At 42.2% G+C, this 16,481-nt stretch overlaps 1 protein-coding gene across 3 annotated transcripts in view; it reads right to left on the reverse strand.

Moving 5' to 3' along the window:
- The window catches only part of NKD1 (NKD inhibitor of Wnt signaling pathway 1), a 119,831-nt gene that overhangs the window by 20,122 nt on the left and 83,228 nt on the right, over positions 1-16,481 (reverse strand). The gene's annotated exons all lie outside the window — the stretch shown is intronic.

The raw sequence follows: 16,481 nt of genomic DNA on the forward strand, positions 1-16,481 counted from the left end.
TTCCCAACCACCCTCTGGCATTTCTTAATAGACTTGATTTGCAGTCACAAGAAAACCTAGGACAGGGATGGATTTCTTAAATATAGTAAAATTATTGTTGTTTGTCTTTCACTCTCAAAGAGGACAGATGACCTCAGGACAGTGATGTCTTAATTTGCAAGTGAATTGGATTTTAGTGAGGCAGGGCTGTGCAAAGTCATCAGCCTCACTCTCTCCTCCAATCATTTGAGTCCAGTGGCAAGACATAGGTCAGGACGACTGGGGATGGCCTCAGATACAGTGGGAGACCTTGGCCTTTTTAAGCTAAGGACTTTCCCAGGTCTCAGTTTGTCTGAGGCAACATCCATGCAGTAAAAGAGGGGACTCAAAGGAGGGAGGGAAGGGAGAGAGGGAGAGTAGTCTTCATAGCCCAGAGGCAACAGGAAATAGCCCACTTACAACTGCCTAGGGTCTGCAAAAAAGGACACTTTGCAAAATACACAGCCTCCTCATGCATCTATGTATAATTCATGTCCATGGGAGAGGGCAGGGACTCACAGAGTTCAACAGTGTTAGGGGAAAGTGTGGGCACATAAGAACACAGACACACACAACACACAATGCATGTCTTGAGTGAGCTGGAGTACTCCATGCCAGAAGAGCCCTGTCATTGATTCGCCCTTCACCCAGGGCACTTTCTGTCCTTTCTGCTAAAGACTACCCTTTTCCTCTGTGCATAGATAGTTCCTTTTAAGACCTAATGGGAAGAGGAGTGGGAGGGCCAGATGACCTCATATTGATGTCATTACATATGACCAGTCCAAATGAGGTCCCAGGAGGGCACCAAAGCTTTCTCCCACAATCACATGTCTCAGATGCCACACCACTCTTTTATCTGCTCTACTCCAAAATCACAGTGGCCACATAAGATTTTAGTTTCCAGCACATCTAAAATGTTACCCATTATAGCACACTGTGCCAAATATTTTTATTCCTGCTATCTGATTTTCCTTAATCTTTATACTTTCCCTTTCAGACCAGTCTTAGAATATTTATTTTCATGTTACCTCTCCTACTAGACTGTGAGCTCCCTGAAAGTAGAAACTATCTTTTGCCTTTCTTTGTATCCCCTAGCACTTAGCATAGTGCCTGGAACATGGTAGATAAGTGCTTATTATGATATAATATTATTTATGTGTTAATATGCAACATTGTAATAATAAAACTGACCATCTGTCTCATCTACAAGCAAGAATGCTACATTACATTTGAAAAATACTTAATGGTGTTTTGTTTTGTTTTGTTTTTTCAAAATGGTATCTCATTTCCTCCTCACAATCTCCACAAGACAGGCATCATTATCCCCATTTCACAGATAAGGAAATTGAGTACAGAGAAGTTGCAAGGGAACTGTCACACAATAAGTTAGCAGCCACACCAGCATTAAAACTCCAGTCTTCTGATCCCCAGTCCTAGACCCCACTACACCCTTCTGCCTCTCTTGATCAAGCTGACTCCTCCCATGGGGAGCAAACCTGAGGCACTAGAAAGAGTAATTTGGGTGATGGTGGTCGATAACAACTTTGAGAGTCAGCTAATATGTGGGGAAGACATCCCAGACCCTCAAGAAATGAGGCAGCTAGACAGAAGGAAATCAGGCAGTATTACTTTTGAATCAGTTCTACCTAACTATTACAAACAAGGCTGGATGTGGAAAGCTTCAGAACATTGAGCAATCAATAGTTCTATCTAAACTTCCCCAAGATTGGAAGGCAGGGGGTTACCACATCCATGAATGGGCACTGCTTCTGAGCTTGCAGATGGGTTCTTCAGCATGGAGTAACACAGGTGGAAAGGGACATGGTTAAAATCTACAAAATCACACCCAGAATGGAGAGAGTGAAGGCCAGCTTACTCACCAAGCCCAGAATCATTAGGAATAGGGAGAATTTTCTTGAGTTAGTTTTAGGGCAAGTAAAATTAAGCAGAGAGATGGCACAGATGTCAAGAGACAAAGAAGTTTAAGAATGATTTTGGTGAATCTGTGGATCATGGGAATATGAGGCTTAGAGCTGGCAGGGACATTAGAGATAAACTAACCAAACTCTTCATGTCTCAGATAAGGAAACTGAGGCTTCAGGAGGCTCAGTGTCTAAGTTCTATTAGTAAGCCACATGGGATTTATCATACCTGCCAAAGGTCATAAAGACATTACCCCTATCACATGGGTTACTAAGGGAAGTTCAGTGTATCTGGGGAACTAGACAGCATCAGACTGCCTAGATTAGCCACATATGCACAATTTTGTCATGATGATGGTGGTGGTAATAATGATGATTCATATCTAGATAGAGCTTTTAGGTTAAAAATTGCTTTCCTCACAATGACCCTGTGAGAAACAAAAAAGACACGGGCTCAGAAAGTAAAGTAAGTCTCAAGGTCACAAAGAGAGGAAGATAAAATAGGATTTTAGGCTTTGAAGGGATTTTACATATCAGCTAATCCTACTCCCTCATTTTATAGATTAGGAAATTGAAGCCTAGGAGGGGAAATAACCTGCCCAAGATCTCAACAAGTCAGGAGCCAAGCCTTCTGACCCTGATCAGTGCCCTCTCTTCCAGACCACTCTGCTCTCTTGGAAGTGCACTGGTATTTCTTCTATCCTGGTTTCCTGTCTCTAAGCCTAGTATTCTTTTCATTATGTACCTGGAGCATCCATAGAGACTGGGCCAAACTGGTACCCTACAGAGCTGCCCACAGTGACTAGCATATCCACCTGCTTTTTTTTTTTTGACAAAATAGAAAGTGATGCTGTCAACAAGCATTTATAAATGCTTGGTGTGCCAACCATTCATCAATGGTACTATGCAACAGGTGCTGTGTTAAGTACTAAAGATACAAAGAAAGGCCAACATAGCTCCTACCCTCAAGTTGCTCATGTTCTAATGGGAGCGACACTACACAAACAACTCTATACATGCAAGATACACACACACACACACACACACACACACACACACACAGAGAGAGAGAGAGAGAGAGAGAGACAGAGAGAGACAGAGAGACAGAGAGAGAGACAGAGACGGAGAGAGAGAAGTGGATTATCTCAGAGGAAAGGTGCTGTTTGTGCAATGGAAAGAATGATGTAAATTCCTTTCATGGATTCCCATACAAAGCAGAGACCACCTTCTGAAGCAGGTATCAAGATATTAGAGGCACTATATCATGCAAAGACATTGAACAAGTCATATCATGAGGATGTTAGAAAACACATAGACTACCCCATTAATAGACTGGATTAATAGACTGAAAACTTGGTTGTGATAGCCAGTCTAGCTATTGGACAAAGGATGGAAACAGATCCAGATAGCTGATGTTAGTGTTCCATGGATCTGAGCCCAAATCATAAGTGATGACATGTGAATGTGAAATGTGAGTGAATATGGAATGTCTGGAAAGGTGTGTTTAATTTTAGAGGTTGTGGGGAGAATAATACCTGTCTTCTGAACACTGGGCCTGGAATCAGGAAGACCTGAGTTCAAATTCACCCTCAGACACTTATTAGCATTGTGACCCAGAGCAAGTCACTTAACCTTTGTCTGTCATATTAGTTTCCTAATATGTAAAATGAGGATAATAATAACACCTACTTCCTAGGCTGTTATGAGGATAAAATGAGATAATATTTGTAAAATGGTAGTAGATACTTAATAAATCCTTCCTTCATTCTGTCCTTTTTGATGAAAAAAAAAACCCTACCACTTAATTGTCATTTTTTGCTTTAATCATCAAGATGTATTTAGGAAGAGTTTCTGGACATGGTGGGGGCTGGGGGTGCTATATAGGAAAAACTAGCATAGATGCTCTTCTTACCCTCTGGGAGTTTATAATCAATGACAGACAGTAACAGAGACAAATAAATAAAAGGGCCATAAATTAGAAAAATAAGAGCCATAGACCAATATAAGCGCACTAAAAGTATACCTGTATAAGTTACACAACAGCTATATTTCTAAAAAGTTACATGGAAATCAGATACCACTTAGGGCAAAATCTCCAGCCCTTAACATAATTTAATCTGCCTCACAAGAGAAGTATGAAGAGATGATTTCCCTGTGTGTGCCAGCATAGCTTCATATTTTCATAGCAAGCTTAAAAGGCCACAAAAAGAGAATGTTCTCCATGGAAGCTGTTCTCTGTGTCTGTTTCTATCTATTCCTATGTATGTCATTCCATCTCCTTTCTCATTGCATTGTGTGAGGAAAGGGTTGATGTGTCTTTCATTTCCCTTCCAAATATCAATCCACATGACTCTACATCTTTCCCTATCTGTGTCTGATTTTATCTGTCTTCTCTTAACATTGGGCACTCTCTCTCCATCTTGCTTCCCTTACCAAAATACAAAGCTGAGGTATATGCTTTCTGCGTAATAAAATGAATTTTTATTGGAGATCTTAAAAGTTGGTGAAAGCAAGTTTGATACTTTCCTCAAAAACAAAACTAAATCAAGTTATTTAGGTGACCTTCAAATGATTTTTATCTCGGTAAGTCAGTAATTTTTCATAAAAAAAAAAAAGATTTCCTCCTGTGGTTTACAGAAATCCTTCAGTAAATCCACAGTTTTGACCTTATAATTAGTATGAATCTAGGGTTTGAGATCAGATTAATTTAAAGCTGAATATACCTACAGTAAAGAAAAGGGTGGAGAACAGAAGGATGTCAGAGATGGTAGGCAGACATTATTAGCCCTATATCCAAGTTCAGACAGGTTGGGGACAGGCTCTGGCACCCTGGTTCTTTTTTTGGGGGGGGAGGCCTAGGCAATGGGGTTAAGTGACTTGCCCAAGGTCACACAGCTAGTAAGCGTCAAGTGTCTGAGGCCGGATTTGAACTGGTACCCTGGTTCTTGACTGATTTGGGAAGTTTGCAGGTACACATGTGAGAATATTTATAGCAGAAACAAAATATTGTTGAATTGAACTGAAATGTCCCTATGCATCCAAGAGTAGTCTTATAATGGAGTGGGAGGGTAGGGGAAAAACAGGAGTAAGGCAGGTATGACATAAATTATCCTTCTCTTCTCATCACCCTGGGGGAAGAGGCAGCAGGGAGTCTTAATTCCTTAGTGTTCAAAAGCAATAAATCCCTAAAACAGACCAAAGCAAGGCCCCAGCTGGAGACCCTAATCCCAACTGCAAACTCCAACTCTTCTAAAAAACTTAATAGAAATTTATTGATTGGATGATGCAAATGACAAGTCTAAAAATGACTTGGGGGAGAAACTGTCACACTCTATCCACTAAATTTGTCCCAGTAGGGCTTGATGTGAGATACTTTCAGATGCAGTGGGTAGGTTACTGAGCTTAAATCTATCTCAGTGCTCAGTATTCATCTAACACTAATTACCTATCAGTAGGCAGGAAAACAGAAGAAATAAGATCCAATCCTTGCCTTCAGTAAGATTACATTCTAATAGGTGGATATGGTTAACAAATAGCTACAATACTACATGCAAGCTAAAAGCATAGGAGGAGATAGAGATGGCTGGCTGAGGAATTAGGAAGACAAGAGTTCAAATCCTTACTGACCCAAAATGATGAGATGATCATCGGGAAGTCATTTGACTTCTCATAGTCCCCAGGCAGCTCTCTAAGAAAATAAGTTGCAGAGCAGATCAAAATACATTGATAGAGGGAATTTCTTCTTCGGGGATTTCCTATTCCAACTCTTCCAATGAAATCACAGGTCCAAAAATGTGCCTAAGAGAAGTGGCAAGCAAAGCCGGATGCGTGTTTTAAGAAAGTTAGGGAAGGGGATTGAGGAAGAAACTATCACTACTCACTGTGAGTGGTGGGTGGAATAGGATAAGAGATAACTTAATGGAGAAAATGGTATAAAATGTTAACAATGCCACGAATTTCCATGTTATCTGAACCCTTCACCCCTGTAAGGTGGTTCATTTTCAGAGGACCTGTCTGTTGTCAGTCTCTCTGAGCTATAAAATTATACCTTTCTCAGCCCTCACCCAATTAGCTTCATCTGCTTCTCCATTCAACACCCTACTCAGGATCAAGTTTGTTCAGCAAAGCTGGCCCCCTGGGGAGGGATGGGTGTCATTGGGCCAGGTTAGAGGAGGGCTGAGTAATTCTGTTATGACCTGGGGCTGATCAACACAATCGGCCAGAATAAGGCTGCCTGCTCTATACCCTCTTGACTCCACCTTCCACATGGAACTACAGAGATGCTGCCCCCAAGAGCTCATTGGGGATGTAAGCTCAGGCCTGAATGACTAATGTCATGATGTCACAGCTACCTCCCTAGGCTTCACTTCTAGTCATGAGCTGAAAAGCCCAAGCCTCTCCACTCTCCTCAAAAGCTAGCTTTTCTTAATTTGGGGCAAGTCCTGACAAACCTGACCATCCATTTCAAATGTTCAAAAATGCTTATGTGTGCCCATTCCAGAAGCTGGGAATGGGGCTGATCTCATAATAAACCATGAGTTTGCCTTCTGAATGGGGGGAGGGGGCCCTAAATTTTTAAAAAATGTCCTTAACTGAATATCACACAGGGACACTGGCTCCATCTTGACAAGCAGCAAGTTTAAATGCAAACAATTTTTTTTTAGCTTCAAAGTCCCCTCCCTCGACAAACCCCATCCTTTAAAAAAAAAAAGATGAGGGCTCAAGTCTTCAAAGCACCCCGCTTAGCTTAACTCAGAAGAGGTCCTGGCTAGAGATGCAAGCCTCCCCTGCTTATCTAAACCAAACCCAAAGTTCAAAAGAAAGTTATCAGCAAACTACCTTCAGGTTCAATATCTCCTTTCAACTTGTCTTTGATAAAGCCCAAAGAAAGAAACCCCTATCATTGCTCTTCCCTTACTCCCACTCTCCTCCTCTTCTCCTACTCCCTAAAAAGAGAGAAAGAAGAGAAGAGACAAGATAATCCTGGTTCTCTTGGTTTCTTCCTTTTCACTTGGTGATGTGAAAAGTCTCTTCGAACTGTTTCCATGCCTTAATTGATGGCTAACCTGACCCGAACTGAATACACTGAAGCAGGCATTCCACCTCCACTAGGGCAGCACTGCAGTTCCTACTGGGGGGAAGAGGCTTGACTTCTAACTAGCCAACAAGGATACTACCTCAGCTGTCTTCTTACAGTTTTCTCCCCTCCACACACTGATCTACCTACACTGACCTACTTATTTATATTCACAAACACTGGCTGTGCCCAGTTCCTGAAAGTTTCTCCCTCCTCATCCCCACCTCCCTGAATCCCTGGCTTCCTATAGTCAAGACACAGGTCAAATGCTACTTTCTAAAGAAGATCCTGCCCCATTGCTAGAGCCTTCCTCCCTAAGGCTACCTTCCACCTACTCTATATTTAGCTTGCACGTGCCTATTTATTTACATGTTTGTCTCCCCCACAGGATGCTAAACTCCTCGAGGGCAGGGACTGGTTTTTGTCTTTCTTTGTACTCCCAACCCTCATTTCAGTGCCAGGAACATAGTAAGTGCTTAATAAATGCTTGTTGATTGACTAACAGTGAAGGAACTGGTCCAGCCCCTCTACTGACTACAGGGACTCAAGGGGAGATCAAGTGGCTCCCCTTCACCCAGGAAGCCCAATCCCATCAGGGTCCAGGAGAGACTTCACTCTCTCACCCTGTCCCTTGGCAAGTTACATCGCTTAACTATACCTGACAGAAATGACACAGAAAACATCCTGAAACCATCCCAGACATTTATTTTGGTCCCTCTCAGGAACTGCTTATTAATTAAGATAACATTTTGATCTGGTTCAAAGAGTGCAGAGGTTTCAAAAAATGTAAGAAAGATGCTTTCATGCTGACTCCAACTTTTCCCCTCACCCCAACAAATCCCAAACAAAAACAAAACAAGAAATCCTACACCAATACCACCATCCCCTCCCCCCCAAAAAAAAACCATCACCACTGAAACAGAATTAATCTTGCTCCATCAGTCATAAGACAGCAATACTGAGTGACAAGTCATCCATTAGACTGTTGGAAATTGCTAATTGGAGCTCACTGTGGTGCCAACAAGGTCAAATTATTTCCAAGGAACAATAACATTCAGATCCATAGTTTGGTGCCAGGGGAAGATCCAATTATCTGCCTGTTCCTTTCGTCCCCTGCCACATGTTCCCCTTTCCATGTCCTAGCCCCAGGAGGTCACATCTTGATGCAGCTATTTGGGATTTACTATAAACAGTGGATGCCATGGCAGCGTTTATTTATTTAATTCTTTAAAAACACATACACACAGAAAGAAGGGCAGAATAATCAAGTTGGCTTGTTTTTTTAAACCAAATTATGGGTATAAAAGGTGTTACAGGAGAGAGGGATGATTCTTGCTATCTGTAAAGTTCTCCACCCCCACCCATGCTCACCTCTCCGAGTCTGCCCTTTGTCATTTTTCACACTCAAGCCATGAAGAAAGCAGTACCATGCACACTGACCAGATTACGGGCTCTATTTCCCATTAGCTCCCAATCTGGCTCCATTCCACCCCCAGCAACTGCCAGATTAAACGCATTACTTGACCATCTTCACCCAGATCACTTTGATGTTCCGTTCTCATGCTTCAAAATACCTTTTGGATGAAGATCAGACGGCATTAAACAGAATTACTAATTAATTAAGCAAAGTTAAAATTTAAACACTGTTTGTTGTGTTAGCCAAAAGCCTGAACAGAACAGACTTTTTTTTTCCTTCAGCAAGATCAAAGACAGTCTCTTCCCTCTCCCCTCCCCCAATTCTTTCTTTAAAGGAAGAAGGAAGGAAGGAAAGAAAAGGGGGAAGAAAGAAAAGAAAAAGAAAAAGTGTAAGCTTCAGCTATGGAGAGTTAAAAGCAAATACCTGTAGTGGTGGGCTGTGACTCTGATCATCAGACATAACAGAAGGCCCATTATAGGGATGCAACATGCTATCCGAGACATTATCACTTCATTCTGAAGAAAGCACAATTTGAGTATAAATTGTCACCTTCACATGGACCATTCACCCTGTCTAATAGCATTATCTGCCCTGGGAGTTTGAGACTGGGATGGCATAAAGCCCACCCAGGCCTCAAGCTGCTGACAGCTGGCGCCACCCAAACAGCTCCAGAAGAAAAAGAGGTGAGTTGAAATAAAACAGACTCCTACACCCCCACCTCCTCCCCCCTATTCCAGATGGCTACCACCATTGACAGGGAACACTGCTACTCAAACAACCTCAGTGGCCTCCCCCTCCACCACGCTCCTGGAATACCCACCAGTAAAGTAAATCCCATGGGGAAAGTTACCTTCATGGCCACCCCCTATACACATTCTTTGGGGTTCAGGTCTAGCGTAAGCCCTGATTCATTCATGAAACCTTCCCTGGTGATCCTGAGTGACATGGATCTCTCCATTCCTTGCCCTCTAATGCACCTAAAATCTATACCACGTGGTTTTATTACATACTCTTTCTTATAGTTCTTGAATGGTACATCTCCCCAGCTAGACTGTATGTTCCTGAAGAAAAGGGCTTCTCTTGAATGTCTCACATAGCATGGTGTTGGGCACAGCAGGGATGTCTGATCAATTTATGATTCTCTGAGGTTGAAGAGGAATCTGGTCCATTTTTAAAATCAACATGAAATACACAAAGTCCAAAAACTGGCTTACGTCAGCATTAGCCAGCTAATCTCAACATTGTCCAATGACTGGCTAATTAGGGCCATCTTAGAAAAGACAGTTTACAGCTTGGAGACAGTTATTGCTAAATTAGCACCACTCACAAACAAGAACCATATTTCAACTACACCAATTAATCAATCAATAAACACTTATTGAGCACCTACTATGTGCCAGGCACTGTGCTAAACAATGGGTAGGCAAAGAGAGGTGAAATATAATCCCTGCCTGCAAGGAATTTACAATCTATAAGTGAGGCATCATTCAAAACAAATATAGAGAAAACAAGCTATATGTAAGATAAATTGGAAATAAATGATAAAGGGAAGGCACTGGAATTAAGAGGGGCTGGGTAAGGATTCCTATAGAAGGTAGGATTTTAGTTAGGATTTGGATGAAGCCAGGGAGGTCAGTGCATGGGCAACACCTCTTCTCAGCCCAGTTAATTAGCTGGCAAGCCCTTTGTAAGATTTAATATGAGTTAGGTCTTTTGGTCCAGTGTCTGGATGCTGTACAGGACACGTGGCTTATTATCAGCTAAAAAAATTTTTAGTCCTAGGCTGACATACCCCTTGTATTCAAAGCACTTCTGGATAACCACCTTCCATTATCGGCTGGCATTGCAAATAAAGGTTAATTTTAACATTTGCCCGAGCCAAACATAATTAGGAAGGTAAGCCTGTTGCCAACAATGACTAAAAGCTTACGACACATGCCAAGCAGAACAGAACGGACTCTTGGAGCATGTACTACTTTGGACTGTTTCACTTTTGTGTTAACCCACTTTTCTAGATAATAAAGAGTTCACTCTACACAGAGTGAATCATAGAAGATCAGAGCTGGGAGGGACTTTAAGGATCAAACAATCCAATCCCATTCTTTTTTAAAATGAGGAAACCAGGCCTAGAGAAATTAAGTAGTGGTCTGGAACCCATGGAATAGGATACTAAATCCCCAAAACAAGAGATTCTGCATGTAAGCAGTCAGCATTAGCACCTCATAGCTGGGGTGGCAAAGATCATGGGAGGCAGCATGGTATAATGGATATAATCCTGTTATCTATTATCAGCCTATCAGCAAAAGCAACCAAGTTACCTTCAGGATACTCAGAATAGGCAGGGCACAGGATGACATCACCCCTCACTCCCTCAGCTCCAGTTTCAAACATAGTCACATGTACAAGTAATTATCAATGGGCCAACATACTGAGGGATCAGTTTTCTGTTTGTTAATAAGGCAGGACCCCTTTGCTTCAAAACTGCGGTACCCAACAACTTATATTATCTAGATGGTAGAACCAACTTTCTGTTTATTAATGGAGCATGCACCTTCCTTCCAAAACTCTTTAAAAACAAAAAAGATACCCCCTTGATTGACCTTCAGGGATGACAGAGCTTGGCAGGGAGGAGAGGAGAGACACTGCCTCCTATCTGGAGGCAAAGCTAAGAAGAAAGCCTGGACTCTAGGGAGAAAAGACATGACTGTATCATATGGTTTAATTTAACTCCTAGCAAATAGGACTTCAAGGCAGGATTTCTTGGCTCTCTCCCTTGACATGCTTTTTTACCCATGTGAGGTTGTACAGCAGAACAGATTCTCAGTCTCTCTTCTTTTCTTATTCTCCTTCTTCTCTTCCAAGGGATGCAGGAGAGGTTGCTAATATACCCCTAACTATGAATTTGGGGCATTAGACAAAAAAATTTTTTTTTGTCTAGGTGACCTTGCCAGTACTAATACCATCCTCCAGATAAAGCCCCACATAGAACTTGAATCCAGAATACCACCCAAATTCTAATTGAAAATTAACACACTCAGCAGGTGTGGCAGCACATACCTGTAATCCTTGATCCTGGGGAGGCTAAAGCTGGTGAATGCCTTGAGTTCAGTTCTGAGCTACAGTGGAATTAAGCAGATTGCCTTCTGCACTAATTCTAACACTAATATGGTGAGCCTCTACATTGGGTAGCTCAAGGTTGGGTCAACTGGCCCAGGTCAGAAATGGAGCAAATCAAAGCCTCCCTGCTTTGCAGACCACAAATGACCACTATACTTCTAGCCTGGGCAGGGGAGGGGGGGGGCGCAGAGAAAAAGAGGAAAGGAGGAGGAAGAGAGAGAAGGAGTAGGAGAGAAAGAAAAAGAGAGAGAAGTAACAGAGAAAAAGAGACTGAGAGACAGAGAAAGAGAAACAAAGACAGAGAGAGACAGAGACCACAAGACAATGACAGACAGAAAGAATATTGGAGGCACTCCTAGGCATCATTTCCCTTCCATACAAAAGTCAAGTTTTTCGTTCTCTTCTAAAAACCAAAATAACCCAAAGTTCTTCCTCTGCTTGGGAGCAAGGGTAGCTCAAATCTAGTGGCTCCCTCTAAATAAAACTGTCTTTCTATCTCTATTTCTTCCCTATCCAAATGCAATTTTCTGTCAGCAACTTTTACATACAGACCAGGTGTGTGGGGGCAAAGAAGGGGGGAAAAAATAATACCCTTTGGATAAATGAATTTCAATCTTTTTTTTTCCTCCTTGAAAGTACAGGGTTGATGGCCATTCTTTGCTCTGAGGCCTGGATAGGATTGAGATGAAACATCTGTTTGGGGAAGGGGAGTCGGGGGGGGGGGCGGGAAGGAAGCAAAAGAAAAAAAAAATTGGAAAAAGGACCAAAAAAAAAGCTTTTTTTTTTTGCTAAAAATATCATGTCTCTTTTCCCCCCCAAACTTAAAACATGTGATGAAATTCAACTTTTAAAATATAACCCCCAAGCTACTTGAAACTATAAAAGTCTCCTTAGTATCTGAGACAAGTCAGAATTTCCACTGTTCAAGCTGCGCTTTTATGAACAGCAGACTTTAGAGAAAGGGCACTTGTTCTCTCTCCATTGCGGGAAAATTTTGGGTTTCTGTAGCTACGGTAGCAACAGTGGAGTCAGAGCCGACAAAAGCTCTCTGAATGGAGGAGAGCAAGCTGGCCAGAACAATGCCAACATGGCTTGGACTGCCCACCCCTCTGTGGCACTCATGAGCTCCTAAGATGGCTGGCACCACTGAATCTCCCCGTCTTCTAACTGCTCCAAATACAAGATTCATCTTCCTGTTATCTGGGGAACCTTACAATATTGACCAAAGGTGTGTCAGAAATCTAGTCGATGAATCCTCAAGGAAGTACCTACCAAGTGCCTGATTGAGTTACTGAATGCTAGACTGGAAATCAAGAGATTCAAAGTCTAATCTCAGCTCTAAACTGTGTGATCTTGGGCAAGTCACTTCGTATTTCTGGGAATCAGTTTTCTCTTTGGTAAATTAGTCAGACAAGATATTTTTAAGGTCTCCTCCTAGCAGTGTCTATGATCTTAGAGAAAATTCAGAGATTCCAAAAATTGTTTCCTCTATGGCTAGGAGAGCCTTGAAAATAACCAAGTACTTACTGAGGGAAAGCTACCAGCAGACAGGCAAATGGGACGATGGGGAAAGGGGAGGAGAGGAAGCAGGTTGACTTCATTTTCAGTTAGATTCTACTTTAAGAAAAGTTGATACAGGAAAACCAGAAATTTTTTTTTTAAAAAAAGAACATTTTGCAGGGAAAGAGTGATATTCACATTATAGAAGGACTTGGCTTTATTGAAAGCCACACCCCACTGTTGCTTTAAATAGGAAACTCTTATTTGCTGATAGGCCACTTGGCAGCTTAAGGGAAGAGAAAGAGGAGAAGAGAAACCTAAAACATAAGTGTCCAGAGCCGTAGCCAGCTGAAGATCAATCAGAATGGAAGATTAAGTACTTCTGAAGTGACCAAGTAACATAGGATTGAATTTGCTCAGACCTTCTCAGAATCACTTCTCTGGACTAAAGTATGGTCCCACCTTTACTTACTTCCCTGGAGACCTCCTTAGGGTAAAAAGGGGAAAGGGAGAGGTGAGAAGTCCATTACCTCAGCTGAAGACAAAGATAGAAAACAAAAACCTTGTAAAAATCACCCAGATAATCCTGCTGGGCATTTTACAAATGAAATCAAGATCTTCCTGAGAGCAGAATGTATAGAAAACAATAATGAAATAACGATATAAGCAGGGAGGAGGTGCATGGAGGACCCAGAGTCTATTTCACAGTAAGCCTTCCCTAACCCCTCTTTTTTAAATTTTTTTTTATTTTTAGGCAGTTGGGGTTAAGTGACTTGCCCAGGGTCACACAGCTAGTAAGTGTCAAGTGTTTGGTCTGAGGACAGATTTAAACTCAGGTCCTCCTGACTTCAGGGCTGGTGCTCTATCCACTGCAATACATATCCACCCCTCCTAACCCCTCTTTAATTCCAATATCTTCCCTCTGTTAAGGATTTCCTATTTATCCAGTATATAGCTTGCTTTGTTGGCTCCTCCACTAGACTGTCACTCTCTGATGGCAAGGACTGTCTTTTGCCTCTTTTTGTATCCCCAGTTCTTAGCATACTGCCTAGCACACAGTAGGTGATTAATAAATGTTTACTGATTGATTGAGAACAAACTCCAGATAAGAACATGAATTACCTCAGAAACAACCCCTAGCAGTATGAAAGTAGTGGGGAGGGAAGGGGAGAAAAATTTAAAACTCAAAAGCTTATGGAAGTGATTGCTAATAAATCAAAATTAATTAATAAAAAAATTTTTAAAAGATACTTTTGACAATGATACTGACCAAGGTTTCTGATCCTTCTAAGTTTGGAAACTGACACATAGCAACGGGCAATGTGAATTGTCCTCTGGCCAACTCCAGCTTCAGTGCCTGAAGCTGCTATCCTTATTCTATATCCTTCTCAGCTACTTTCCAATGGCTCAATTGCATTAATTCATAGTTTGGTGAAAGAAGAGCCCACTGAGTGGGAAGACACTGGTGACAGGGACTGGGAATTCTCTATCCTTGAAGCTCTCCTAACCATACCCATCACAACAGCCTGACAAAGCCAACTCCTCCAATGACTGTTTTAAGCATGAAGCCAGGACCTCCTACAAACCCGGGGGTGATGCCTAGAGGAGACAGAGAGAGAGAGAGAGAGAGAGAGAGAGAGAGAGAGAGAGAGAGAGAGAGAGAGAGAGAGAGAGAGCCCAAATGGTCCTTTCAGAGCAGAAGGGTAGAATTAGTCATTTGATCAAAGAGGAATTTGCTTTTAAACTTGACTTCAGTGGATGGATGTGACTGTCAAACTTGAAAAGGGCAGTGTCAAAGACATAGAACTAAGTTAGAGACTCCCATACAGAGTTGACTCTTCGATTTTTACCTCCAAAGTCTCAGATACAAAGAGACAGAGAAAACCAGAAAGAGATGGACCCAGAGTCAGGAGGAGAGAGCACACAGACCCTTTAGAGAGGAGACAAGGAGGCAGCCAGAAACAGAGGAGAGAAAGCATGGTACAGTTGATGGAGTGCTGGCCCGGAGAGTCAGGAAGACAAGGGCTGGACTCTTGCTTCATATGCTTAATAGCTGTGTAGTCCTGATAAAGTCACTTCTCTATTGTCTTGGGTCCAGTTTCTTCATCTGTAAAATGAGGGGGTTAGGTTTAATGACCTCTAGGGTCCCTTCCAACTCTAAATCTATGATCCTAAGATTTGCAAAGAACAGATTTTTATAGACAGGCTGTATACCTCTATTCTACTGTTTACAAACAGGAATATACCAAGTTTCTGATCCTTTTCCTTTTGGTGTCTGAAGGGGAAGGAACTCTTGGCCAGAAGTGGACCACACTGAACACTGGGTCTCCTGCCCATGCTGGGGGAGGGGTAGCTGTGGTCACCAGCCCATAGAATTGCTGTGATGAAAGATCTCTCTAAAAAACACAAATTGCTATAAAAATACAAGTTATTGTTTCGATTGCATGGTTGAGGGTATATGGCTGTCACAGGTTGCTAGCCCCTGACTAGAGGATAAAGAGCTGAAGGGAATCCATCAGCTTTGAGCAGGGGTCCCACACCTCTTCTTGACCCCCTTTTGTTTTCTGTGAACCCCAGGAGACTACCTGAGGAACAGTCATGGGAGAGGCAGGATGTTTGTGGGAACTCAGGCAGGTGATAGAGATGAGAAAAACTCAAGTAAGGTTCTCTTTTCTTCTCTCCTCCTTTCCTCTCCTATGGCCAGAGCAGGATGCTGAGTAAATAAGAGTGGCCACTTTCCAAGCCTAACCTCTAGTGAAGCAGGAACACTAAGTCAACAATCCGGCTCTCACGGCTCTAAAGCTTTTGATGTTTACTTTGTTCTTTCTATAGTTCAAAAGGAAGCACTAATGCTCTAGCCCTCTTACCAAATACAATCTTAATCTTAGGATTTTGAGCTTTTGCAGTGGGTTAGTTAAGTCTGTTAAGAGGAGGGGATTTGATCCAGCTTTCCATAACAACACAGGAGTTAAATCCTACTTCTTTATGGATGGCTAGGAGCCTTCTTTTTATCTTCACGCCTCAGATGGCCTTTTTTCCCCTTTAAACACCCCTCAAGCCCTCCAAAAGGCAATGAACTTGGCCATGAGAAAAACCCAAAATGAAGAATCAATTATTTCTTCCCCTACCCCTTGTTGGCCAGTTCTTCTGTGGGGCTCAAGGCTTGCATGATGCTTCCTAGAGAAGCAACACGGCAGCGTGTTGGTCTCCAAGGAGCTTCCGAAATGGTAATTTCCCATTGCTGTTTGCTGGGCACTCCTAATATAACTCAGGGTCCTTTTAGGCACTAAAGTTTCATCTTCTTGGAAGGGCTAACAACGTTGTTAGAGAATAGCATTCTCATCATTAACAGCACTGTTACTGTATAGGCAATGTCCTGTACTAGGAGCTGAGCAGTCATGAAGATGAATGGAATGTCCCCTAAAATCAA

This window comes from Phascolarctos cinereus, unplaced genomic scaffold (assembly GCF_003287225.1).
Source record: "Phascolarctos cinereus isolate Bilbo 61053 unplaced genomic scaffold, phaCin_HiC Scaffold_2;HRSCAF=192, whole genome shotgun sequence".
NCBI lineage: Eukaryota > Metazoa > Chordata > Mammalia > Diprotodontia > Phascolarctidae > Phascolarctos > Phascolarctos cinereus.